The sequence below is a fragment of the Ostrea edulis genome, chromosome 1 (genome assembly GCF_947568905.1).
Source record: "Ostrea edulis chromosome 1, xbOstEdul1.1, whole genome shotgun sequence".
NCBI lineage: Eukaryota > Metazoa > Mollusca > Bivalvia > Ostreida > Ostreidae > Ostrea > Ostrea edulis.
Window position 1 is genome coordinate 75915704 of NC_079164.1, and position 12664 is coordinate 75928367.

At 35.4% G+C, this 12664-nt stretch overlaps 1 protein-coding gene and 1 long non-coding RNA gene across 2 annotated transcripts in view; one reads left to right on the forward strand and one right to left on the reverse strand.

Annotated features, from left to right (window-relative positions):
* LOC125681194 (uncharacterized) overlaps positions 1-4457 on the reverse strand; it is a 13726-nt gene extending 9269 nt beyond the window's left edge. Inside the window, exons 1-2 of the long non-coding RNA XR_008802060.1 lie at positions 3335-4457; positions 142-187 (exon numbers count right to left, since the gene is read on the reverse strand). This is a non-coding gene — a long non-coding RNA (uncharacterized LOC125681194). The remainder of the gene's footprint in view (positions 1-141; positions 188-3334) is intronic.
* LOC125680998 (sodium- and chloride-dependent betaine transporter-like) overlaps positions 730-12664 on the forward strand; it is a 27615-nt gene continuing 15680 nt past the window's right edge. The window contains exon 1 of the mRNA XM_056160882.1: positions 730-1929. The gene's annotated coding sequence lies outside the window, so the exon portion shown is untranslated. The remainder of the gene's footprint in view (positions 1930-12664) is intronic.

The following is a 12664-nucleotide window of genomic DNA, read 5'->3' on the forward strand; positions in this document are numbered from 1 at the left end:
CTCTCTGCTGTCTTTCATTTCGAGTTCACTGTGAAGAAAGGTGAAGATAGCAAACATTGATCAATTTGTGTATCGTAACGCCTTCTTCAATAATTGTGAGACTATCTTATCATCAAATTAAACAAACAAGGAATTACTTACTATGCCTTCAAAGTTTAATGATTCCTTTAATTAGGTATGCCAGTTTCTGAAAAAAAAGGTTGTGATATCAGAAAATAAAGTTTCATCATTGTTGAGAAATAATCTTTCTAATGCAAGGTGAAGATAACGAACAGTGATCAATCTCATAACTCCTATAAGCAATACAAATTAGAGAGTTGGACAAACACGGACCCCTGGATATACATGAGGTGGGATCAGGTGCCTAGGAGGAGTAAGTATCCCCTCTCTACCGGTCACACGCCGTTAGCTTTATATCTTGATCAGGTGGACGGAGTTATCTGTAGTCAAAATCAATGTGTCAAGAACGGCCTAACAATCGGTATGAAACATGTCAGGCAGCATTTGACCCAACGATAGGTTGTATTGGCAACTAGATTGCGATAACGATCATAGAATTTGCGAAATGCTGAATTTAAAACGAGACTTCTGGAACCCCTGCACCACCAACTTATTTGTTGTTTTATTTCGACTTAAAAACTGACTATAAGCAGAACAATTAATTAAGCTCTTGCGTATCGAACCAGTTGAGAAATATAAACACAATATGCAGGCTATAATGGAATATATTGCTACATAGATATCCACCCACTTCAATATGCATTTGTTCTATTGGTAGTTAAAAAATTCAAACAAAAACAGACGTCGCTCAACAATCTTGATTTTTTCAAGTAATTATCGAATTGCCTAGTAAGTTTCGTTACGAATAGAAACTGATAACGAAAGAATCTTCCTTCTAAAAACCCCATCTAAACTCATCCCCTCTTTTTTCTAAAAACCTTCTGGTGGGGATCCGGGTTAGAATAGGTCCTCAGTACCCCCTTGCTTGTCGTAAGAGGCGATTAAATGGGGCAGCCCTTCGGATGAGACCGTAAAACCGAGGTCCCGTGTCGCAGCAGGTGCGGTACGATAAAAATCCCTCCCTGCTTAATGGTCATAAGCGCCGAGCATAGGCCTAAATTTTGCAGCCCTTCACCGGCAGTGGTGACGTCTCCATATGAGTGAAATATTCTCGAGAGGGACGTAAAACAACCCTTTTTGTTTCCATATAAATCATAACAGAAAATAAACTAAGGTACGAAAGCTGGTCATTTATTTCAAATGAAAGCTAGAACGTAGAAACAATTGGTTTGGGAGATCTGGAAAGTTTGTAGACATATGAACCGTTTCTTGACCCGAAATGCAAGATATTAAAGCATACAATGTAGTTCAGTCTATACATGAACATCATCGGTCTTCTAGCTCCAATATTGTTACAAAACACAAATGCCATCAAATACGATATCAATCTTTGTAGGAAACAAAAGTAGTGCTCAAAGCGTTTGATTCTGGACAAAAGCATGTCTGTCTTGAGTGAACAATTATTCCAGTGATATTGAATTGTCCATGCATCATTGTATTCTCTCTTCAGAGCTTTAAAATCTACCTAATATACTTAAATTTAAAAACAAAATTTCCTAGTCAATGACAGTAACAGGTGGGCTCTGTAATAAATTTGAATTGCAGATACACCATGATGCATGTAAAGTTTCACTTACACATACTAAATAGAAAATAAATGATAATGTTTCTTGTGACTTGATCAATCCGACGTATGGCTAACGGCGTGCCTTGTACAGGAAACTGAAATGACAACCGTTTAACAAAGCTCGAGGTATACGATTTACCCACGACTTAACCATGTAGGACATTGTGGGGAAAGATTCGAGTCATGTTCGTGTACTAAAGACAATGCTATATATGAATGCAACAGATTTTTAAAAAACTTCGGTAAGTGTTAGAAATGATTTTGATATGTTTCAGGGATTTATTTTACAACTTTCTTTTTAATTCGGTAATCAGTAAAATAATTAAGAATGTATTGTTTTTATCGATCTGTAAACTGGTATATATACATCTTCTGATCACAGGATTCATTTATGATATAATTCAACATGAATTTTATTCAGACTACTTGTATAATTGTATGTTCAAGTTTATTGGTGTTCGCCAAGATGTTTCTGATTTTCTGTAAAATGTGAATGTTGTTCTGATCGTGTCTAAAGCTTGAAGAACGTACCTACGCATGCGCTGTGATTGGTTTTGAATATCTTCTGTTGCGTATCTCAGACAGTACCGGTAAATGTATTACACGTTTTATTACCATCGTATGTATGCCGTTTGTGGTGTACAGTAAGCAGTGTTTTCTCAAAATGTGTTGACAGATTAGATTCTCCCCCGATAAAACCACGTGACAATGAAGCTAAACAAGGTTGTAACTAAAGTTACTCCAGTATCTATGTTAGTTTTCATTTTATTTTATGTACTCACCCTCTTTTATACTTTTCATAATGTCAGTTTTAACGTATCATCGAAAGCAGTCGGTATGTTAAACACAACCTCACAGAGACTTGAGCAAGACGAAATTGTAACACTGGCCATGGTGATAAAGAATGATACGAAACATACATGAGACATTATATTCACTGATGGAAACTTTAAAATGAAAATAAAACCGACGATATATGCACGAATATTTGTGGTAGGGATGAGTGATTTCAATGGTTTATTCTCTTTAATCTTCACTCTGTAACAACATGTATCTACTAGAGACATGTATGTGGAAAGCGGAAAGAACGTATCCTGTCAACTTCTAGAAGGTTGTTGTACGTGAATTCTAAAGCACAGAATTCAGTTTTTAAAAATGTGGTGTACCGTGCCATTTCAGTTTATAATTGTGATACATATAATATTTATTATTTTGTATTTCATTTTAGAATTTTATCTTGTTATTATAACCGTAATTTTGAAATACAATTGTGACACTGATATTCATCCATGCATTGTCGATAATGCCGCCAGTGTCTACAGGTGCTTAGACAGAGGGTTAAAATGGTCTTCAATATACAGTTAATTGTTAAGGGGGGCTCAGAAACGATTGTTTTGGTATGAAAAGTACTATTAAATAGCAAAATAACGGATTTAAAAGGTTTATGTTGATATCAACGTATCAGCAAAATCTATTTCCGTTTTAACTTATTTTTTTCTCAGCTTGACAGATAACAACGAAAACATTAATGAATATATTGAGACACTCAGTACATGCATCGCATGTAAAGGTCTGTCCCTAGATGTAAAATACCATTTCCGTAAGGATGAAATACTACGGAAACTGCAGACACTTAGGTATACGTACATGTATGGTTTCCGCACGGAAACGCCATGTTTCAGCACGTTTCTATCCCCAGGGAACTTCGGCTGTCCACATTTCCCAATGATTTCCGTCCGAAGTGATCCACAACATACAAGCCAAGAGAATGCGTGAAGTTCAGCAATATGTTTCATTTCACACAATCTAATTAAGATTAGATCTTTCTGATCCGCTCAAGAATAAATAAGTAGATCATAGGATTTGATTTCAATTAGACTTTGTCAAATTTTGATGGAATAAGAGAATTGACATATTGTTTACTCTTCAACAGAAACTCTGATGAAATTGATTTGGAGAGACCAAACAAAAGACCTAGCACCCAAGTTGAAGAGATTAAAATCTAATATTGGATGAAGTATTTTTTTCCTTCACAATAACCCTAAGGCTTGTTCGTGATATAGTGACCAAAACAAGAAACGTAGAGTAAATTTCATATTCATTATAAGACATGAGAAATACTTAATAATTGATTTATTGATAACATAAAGATTATGTAAACGCTAATATAACAACCACTTTTCTTGTATATTAAACAAGTTATCTTATAAAGTTTATGAGATATATCATAAAAGATATATATCTTATAAATCGACGTTTATAAGATAGTTTTTTAAAGAAGATATCTCATACACGATTTTTTATAGAATATCTCATCGACTTTATGATATATCTTATAAAACATACAGGATATCAAATACGTTTTATAAGATATCTTAAACATGTTATAAAAGTAAATTCATATTGTCATGGATCAGAATTACCGAGCAGTAGAATTTACTAACAAAGACAGTCAAACAAGTACTAGCATTTATTTACAATCATTGAAAGAAAATTATAATAATAACAAAGTACTAACTTACGATAACTGAACAATAAACAATGTCCGTGCCGAGCTGAATCTGTACACAAATCAAATCCCAAATCGGTTGTTAATTTCCAACGAAATTCCTAAATCCTAGTCCCAGTTATAGAATAATCCAAAATGCCTAAAGTGCTTGTCTAACCAGAGCTTAACATCGGCTACATTCACAGTATATTCATAATCAGAATGAATTTTTGGTACATTCTTGAAAGACACAGTTATGCAACCATTACGTCATTTTTCTACTACGTGATGAACATCGAACTCTAGAACAATCTAGGTCACATGTGTCACCCACGTGCAAGTATTACACAACGATATGATACTTCATATAGTTTATAAGATATCTTATAAAGTTTAAGAAATATCTTATAAAACATATGTGATATCTTATATGTTTTATAAGATATCTTATAAAATTTCTGAGATATATTATCATATATTAAATGAGATATTTTATAAAGAAGAAAAAAAATAAAGATATTTTATAAGATATATTTGAAGAGGAATAAATGTAAAAACAGTGTGCCATAAGGATGGTATGCAAGAGTATTGTGTTGATAAAATTTTGCGACTCGTGTGTTTGCAAAATAAATTCACATAAAATTCCATCCAGAAATGCCAAGATTTTTTGTTTGTTGGCTTTGTATTGTACTTGACTTGTATTACAAATGTGTGACAAATGTGCGTGTGTAATGCAAAACAAAACTTTATTACACATCAATTCACACACATACATGTACGAACGAACGCACATATATACACACATGCACGTATACGCAAATACATGCAGACATACCCGCGCACACAGATTCACACCTCACTCAAATACACACAGACACGCACGAATGAACACACACATGAACACACACCTTTTTTACAAAGCAAAAGCAAAGTTGGGGTATGGGACAGGGGGCTTGGGTGGCGACCATTTGTGCTCGGATATGGTCTAAAATTGACAATCATTCGTGTCCACCCTCACGACACATTAGGTCGCCAGGCAACGATAAATGCGACATGTTTGGACGCTGGCAACGAAACGTGCGGCGCGAATGGTCGTCGGCGACCAAACGTGCCGCACATATCGTCGCCAGGCGAACGAACGTGTCAAGGCGACCAAACGTGCCGCAACACGGCAAATATGTTTTTCCGGTTTTGGTTTGGATTTTATTTTACATTTTATTTGAATAAGTATGATAAATATCACTTTCCTATGTTATACTAACAATAGTATATTTTATGAGATCAGTGTTTGTCTCTCTTGGACTATTTCCCTTTACCATCCTTCAAATAGGGAAATCATTACCAAATACAGAGGAACTATCTATTTTTTGCGCGCTCTCTCTCTCTCTCTCTCTCTCTCTCTCTCTCTCTCTCTCTCACACACACACACACACACACACACACACACACACATCGCACGTACTGTTTTTGGACCTTCTATGGAATAGAAAGTTAACGTGTGTAATAAGATACTTCGGTTTAATACACAGCTTTTCTCGTTGTCAAGCACGACGTATAGAAACTAGGCTGCTTGAACGCAAATCACTGTTGTAAAACATCTTTCTTTGTACGTTGATCGAATAATAAATCAAAGATATTATATTCAAATTAACGATTTACCAAGTAAATGTTGTCCTGTTATATTTTTCACTGGGAAGAGGGGGGAGGGGGGGGGGGGGGGTTGCTTCATTGCTTGATCCCATACAAAAGCCATACGTCACATTTAATATCAGATGACGTCGGTTACATTGGCTTGTGGATCGCGCGATCGCGATTTGTCACTTGCTTATTTTCTTGTGTCAGATTTACTATTAGCGACAACGTTGTATACAAGGGTAAATTTTCATGCAGTAAACATTTTTATGCCCCCGGAGATCGAAGATCGGGGGGTATATTTTGTCCTGTCTGTCATTCTGTAATCCTGTAATTATGTCAATCTGTCTGAAACTTTAACCTTGCTAATAACTTTTCAACAGTATGTGATAGAGCTTTGATATTCCTTGTGAAAGACCTTTCCATCGTACCAACATATTTGACCCTGTGACATTGGCCTTGGAGTTTGACCTACTTTTTGAAAATTTAAACCTTGCTTATAACTTTTGAACAATAAGTGATAGAGCTTTGATATTTCACATGAGTATTCCCTGTAACACGACCTTTCCATTGGTACTAAACCTTTTCTCCTTGACATTTGACCTTCTTTTAATTTTTTTTTTTTTACATTGGCCATAACTTCTAAATGGTAAATATTAAAGCTTTCATATTGTACATGATCATTTCTTGTGACAAGATCTTCCTACTGGTACCAAAATAATTGTCCTTGTGGCCTTTGCCATCTTCGGAATTGGCCATTATCGGGGGCATTTATGTTTCACAAACATATCTTATTATAGAGTTAAATCATTGCATTTTGTGATATTTTAGCTGAGCGATTTCAAAGTCGAACTTTAAAGGGCAACGAAATACGCGGATTATAAAGCGTAAACTTACTCAAACCAGGTTATAGCGAGCCAGTGCGGACTAAAGCACCGGAAATAATCCGAGCTAAATCTAAACCTTTAACAAGAAAAAAAAATTGACGCCAATGCCAAAAGTTCCTTTTCAAAATCCCTGAGTCACACCTTGGACTATGATTGTGAACTTACGTGGATTATCATCCTAATCTTGAGGTCTCCTAGCTCGAAAATTCAGTGCACAATTAGGCGTAATATTTAAAGGGAAAGGCAACCTTATCCACAATGATGCTTTTATTAATAAAGTATTACTTACTCATATCGTATATGACAATCTTTAACAACAACAATCCTTGCTTAACGATCAAATCAATATCTATCATATATTTTAAATTACCTGCCGCTAAGAGAGTGACCATTGAAGTTTAATTCATGACATCACACCGTCGGTTCCGGTTTATTTCATCAGCATCATTGTAAACATGACAAATCACGAACAGTTAAGTTTGGAGCCGTATAGATTTGAGCCCGTTCTTCCGCAAGAAGAAATTGAGAAATGAAGATGTTCAGTCGAGTCGCAGACCAGGCAGACGGTACACGTTTCTTCATACAAATGTCATGAACTTCAATTACGCAAATGATGGATCCACAGTTTACTTCGTATTTTATTTTCAGATGACTGGGTTGGGTCAGGAGTTTCGAACTTTTCCCCTTCGCATTAAATGCAAATAACAGCTTTACAGGAAGGCATCATCCTATTTATTCGTAAACTCTACCACATGCACTAGGCACTTTGATGATCTTAGAATCTCATCGAAACCGGAACAGACGATGTGATGTCAAAATTATTGACATTTGTAGTTTTCAATACAAAGAGTTCCACATCATGGTAGCCTCTATAGATGGCGGGGATTTCAATTTTAACGTTTTCAAATCAGTACTGAAGCTTATCTAGGCCGTATATCAACAGAATACTATGACAATTTTTTATCATGAAAGGTTAAGATTACGAACAGTGATCAATCTCATAACCCCTATAAGCAATACAAAATAGATAGTTGGGTAAAAACGGACCCCTGGACACACCAGAGAGAGGAGCAGGTGTCTAGGAGGAGTAAGCGTCCCGTCGACCGGTCACACCCGTCGTGAGACCTATCATATAATTAATCCTGTCATTTATCATGTATTAATCCTATCATTTATCATGTAAAAAATTGAGTTGCCTTTCCCTTTAACAAAGTGCAATATTTATGAAAGGCAGGGCAAGGTTATGTGTGACGATAATTTATGTTTACGTTTTGACGTACGTCATAATAAGACTGACAGTGGCGGATCATGTGTAAAAGTCATGCTGCCTACGTAAGATAGCATCGAATACAAATTGTGTATAATCGACTGCAAACCACAAATCTGATTAAAATACTAAAGTTTCGAAAGGAATTGATTATTCTATCAAGAAAAAAGGAGACTAACTTGTTAAACTATGTGAGGAAGCACAGGTACTGAATTTAAGCTATTTAAAAAAATACAGAAAATCGATGGAATTCGGCCGGATTGAAAGCATTATTTGTTTTTGTTTTTTCCGCGTCTAAAAATAAAAACTACTATTTCCATGGCACGTCCGGTAATGCAAACCAAGATGACAACCCCCCCCCCCCACCCCCGGCCATGATAAACAACCATGCCACTTGCTAATAACGACTGAAAAATCATTAATTAATTTTAGTTTTGTGAATAAATCTTAATAAATCCTTACAAAAACAGTAGAGAGGGGCTCAGATATGTTGCAATTTATTCAATAATCATATGCGAATCTTGATTGTGTTACAATTAGGATTATGTACAATATTGTAAATATATCGTTCTGATTTTCTCTTCTAAAACATACCATTGCTACAAGCGGATTGATGTATGAATTTCATTTTTTAAAAAGTAGATAGGTGCGCATAAGGGGGGATCCGCGCATGTATGTGCAGTAGTGACAATCGTGTTGAATAATTTATCGATTTATTCAAAACTATCATTATATTTAAAGGCAGTGCTGTTCACACAGTTTTAAAAAATTGAAAAGTTTGCGTCAAAACTTGGTAATTTTTACAACACAGTTAGTGACTTTGAAAGACAGAGAGTAGAAATAAGGAAAACATACAGTTCAGAACAAAGATTAAGAAAGTCACAGTGAAGGCGGCAGAAATAAAATGTATAGGCCTAGATATAAAATACTACAATCACATTCATGTATAATAAGTTTTAATGATTTGATATAAAACTCTGAGAGAAAACTAAAATCGGCTGTTTCTGCTGCCTAATTTCATTATTTGGCAAATAGAGATTGTTTAAATGGAACCTGATCAAAGCATGAACATTACAAAATATCTACATACATGTAGCAGCGCTCGCTCAAACGGTAGCACCGCCAACATATTACTCGTAGTTTGTGTTTTAGAACCCGCATAAGTCACGTGATTTGGCTTTTTTTTTTTATAGGCATGCGTTCTTCCGGCTTATCTAACAATCAGACGATTTCGTTCATTTATTTTACTTACTTGTTTTAATGCCAAATTTAAGAACCAGCGTTAATGATCTGTGGCAGAGGGATGCAATACAGATTTACGAAATAGGGGGAAACAGGCACGTAGCATCGTTTTTAAACTAATGAAGAGTTAAGCGCCCTTGGTAGTAAGTGGTCAGTAACAAAAGAGCTCGTACAAATATGTGAAAAACATCTATTAAATCTTGGGGTGGATTGCCAGAAATTTTCCAGAAGATCAAAGGAGTGCTATAGGTTGTTGAGACCATGTTTAGCTAAAATCTTAGCTATGAAATGTGAGTAATTTCAAAAAACTTTGATGAACCATTGTTGATATGATTTCTGCTCACCCTGCTGATGTCGTTGTCGAATCAAGCATTGATTTAAACTCTGATTGAAATAGTTTGTGTTATATGTGCTGAATGTAACTGGGTACTTATATAGACATACTGTATATTTGTGACATTGTGACCTTGATTTGTGTGATAAAAATGACTGAAAAAGCAGAAAAAAAGGAATCTTAGTGACTTATCCAAGTCATTCTCGGATGTGGCGAGAACTCCTAAAAAACAGAGTCTGAGCCTGAATTCCCCAGAATGACTACTTCTACTCCAGTGTCTCAACGTGACCCGTCTGATTTCCCCCCATTACCAACGGTTAACAACCCACAAATCACCCATCAACTCGTCATTGGTGAAGATGATATTGTTAGAATTGCTGCTGCCGTAAAATTATCCATTCAAGATGAGTTATCTGCACTAGTGACAAAAGCAGTAGAACCTCTGAATGCCAAAATCAACAAACTGGAATCCATGAACAATAATCTTCAACTTGATGAACTTGAACAATATGGTAGAAGACCACTCGTAAGATTCTCTGGGATACCTGAGACAGCTGGAGAGAATACAACTGATTTGATCTTGGATGTGACCGCTAAAGCCGGGATTTCAATCAACCGTGATGATATTGTTAATTCGCATCGGGTAGAAGCACCCACCAACCGCCATAGGACACACACACCTAGACAGATCATCGCAAGGCTACGTTCAGCAGACCTGAAATTTAAACTAGTGAAATGCCATAAGAGTCTAAAACGAAATCCGGAGACAAAACATGTGTCAATCAATGAAGACCTGACAAAACGTAGAGACAAATTATTATTCCTGTGCCGTCAGCTCTGTCGTGAACAACTGATTCTGCAGGCGTGGTCTTCCAACGGTAAAATTCGTATTAGAGATCACAGACAGAAAACTCACATCATCTGACGAGAGTGACCTATGTCCGTGTGGTCATACCCCGGCGCCAACTGAGAGCTGACTCTGAGTGTACCTGTATATGATGTATATATTATGTCCAAGAAGTAAATACGACTACGTACAGTATTTTGAAATGTAATACCAATTATTTAGCTATTTTATGTTTATAATATTACTACACTGATAATATTACTATACCGAAAACAAATACTTTCATACTCACAAGTTTTCCAGTTAAAACTTTACCTTAAAATTCATATGACCTCAAATTTCAATTATTTTGTCCTTTTTTTCTGCAATTCACCCCTCCTATTTTCCTACCCTACATGTTTTGTATGCTTTATTTGCCATTGTTTTGCTGTTATTTGCATGAACTCATTTATTTTGAAATGTCTTGTATTACTACCAAGGTAGTACTGTACTTATGTGAATTGTTGCCTTGTATGTATTTGTGTTTTTTCTCTTTTTTCTTCCATACCATTTTGTTTACTTCCAATCAAACATTATGTGCAGTTTGTCATGCAACCATATTTGTATATTCTAGGTCTTCAGAAATACATGTCCTAATATTTAAACCCTCAACAGGAAGCATTTTCTATGATTGTAGCTACATGTTTTCAAATTACATATACCACAACTTAGATAATGGGTAACTCCATTGAACAATTCCGAGCTGCAATCGGTCTTTTCTATTTATCAGGTAGAGGTACTTACAAAAAACAACGTTTTTTTGTGTTACCGTTTTCATGTTTTATGCATTTCCTCAAACACATTTCAAAACTACTCACTAGTTGTTTGACATTCATTAAGCTTAGATCTGTGTTTATCAATTTTTATCTTCAGTTTTTCATATTTGTTTTGTTAGCTTGCGGCGATATAGAGTTAAACCCGGGTCCTACTGCTGAAAATGTCCTTGACATATTACATCTGAATATCCGAAGTATTAGACACAAACTAGGTCATTTAAATTCTTTTGTTCATGACTTTGATATTTTATGTTTTTCTGAAACCCATCTAGATATTTCAGTGAGCAACGATACATTACTTCTTGACGGCTTTAATAAAATAATTCTTAAAGATAGAAATTGTTTTGGAGGTGGTGTTATGATATATTTGTCAAATCAAATACGCGCTACAAGACGCCCAGACTTTGAGCCCGCCGATCTTGAGTGTATATGGATTGAAGTAGATAACAATACCTGTGTTTATCATCTTTGCTGTATTTATAGGCTTCCCAGTTCCGACAGCTCTTTTTGGTCCAAACTTTCGTGGAGTTTAGACACAGTTAGCGAATATTCCGACAAAATAATCATAGTAGGCGATTTAAATGTAGATTTTCTTAATGCTCCATTATCACACAATATTCGTGAAATTATTTCAACTCATGGTCTAGTAAATAATATAACTGTCGCTACACGGAACCTGGTACTGCTTGACCCAATATTGACCTCTACAGTCACAGATCACAAAAAGTAATGTATAAGGAATTTTTATCGTCACAACTTGATATATTTGCTGGTGTACCCCAAGGTTCTGTTTTAGGACCTTTACTATTTTTGATTTGTGTTAATGATGTTGCTGTAAATATGCTATCAATGTGTAGATTATTCGCTGATGACAACTCACTCCAGCAGTCCTCATATGATATATTAGAAATTGAATACAAGCTTAATTATGATTTACATATACTAGAAAAATGGTCAAATAAGTGGCTACTCAAGTTCAATCCATCCAAGACTAAAGCTGTTTATTTTTCAAAAAAAGATAACTCTATTTTACCGAAATTATTTTTCCAAGGTGATAGATTGGAGTGTGTTCCAGTCCATCGTCATCTAGGCTTGTTATTGTCACATAACCTCAGTTGGTCTTTATACATTGATTCCATAGTTGATAAATCTTTTAAAAAATTAGGCCTTTTAAAAAGGCTTAAGTTCAAAATTGGCAGAAAACATCTGTATATTGTATATAGCTTTTATTAGACCTACTCTTGAATATGCTTCAATTGTTTGGGATGGCTGTTCTGTTCACGATACTGATAAGCTTGAAAAAGTACAATTACGTGCAGCTAGAATTGTTACTGGTCTTCCTATTTTTGTATCTAGAGAATCCCTTTATTTAGAAACAGGCTGGCAAACTTTAAAAAGTAGACGTTATATTGCAAAAATGACTACCATGTTTAAAATTTGCAATGGTAGCGCCCCTGATTATTTA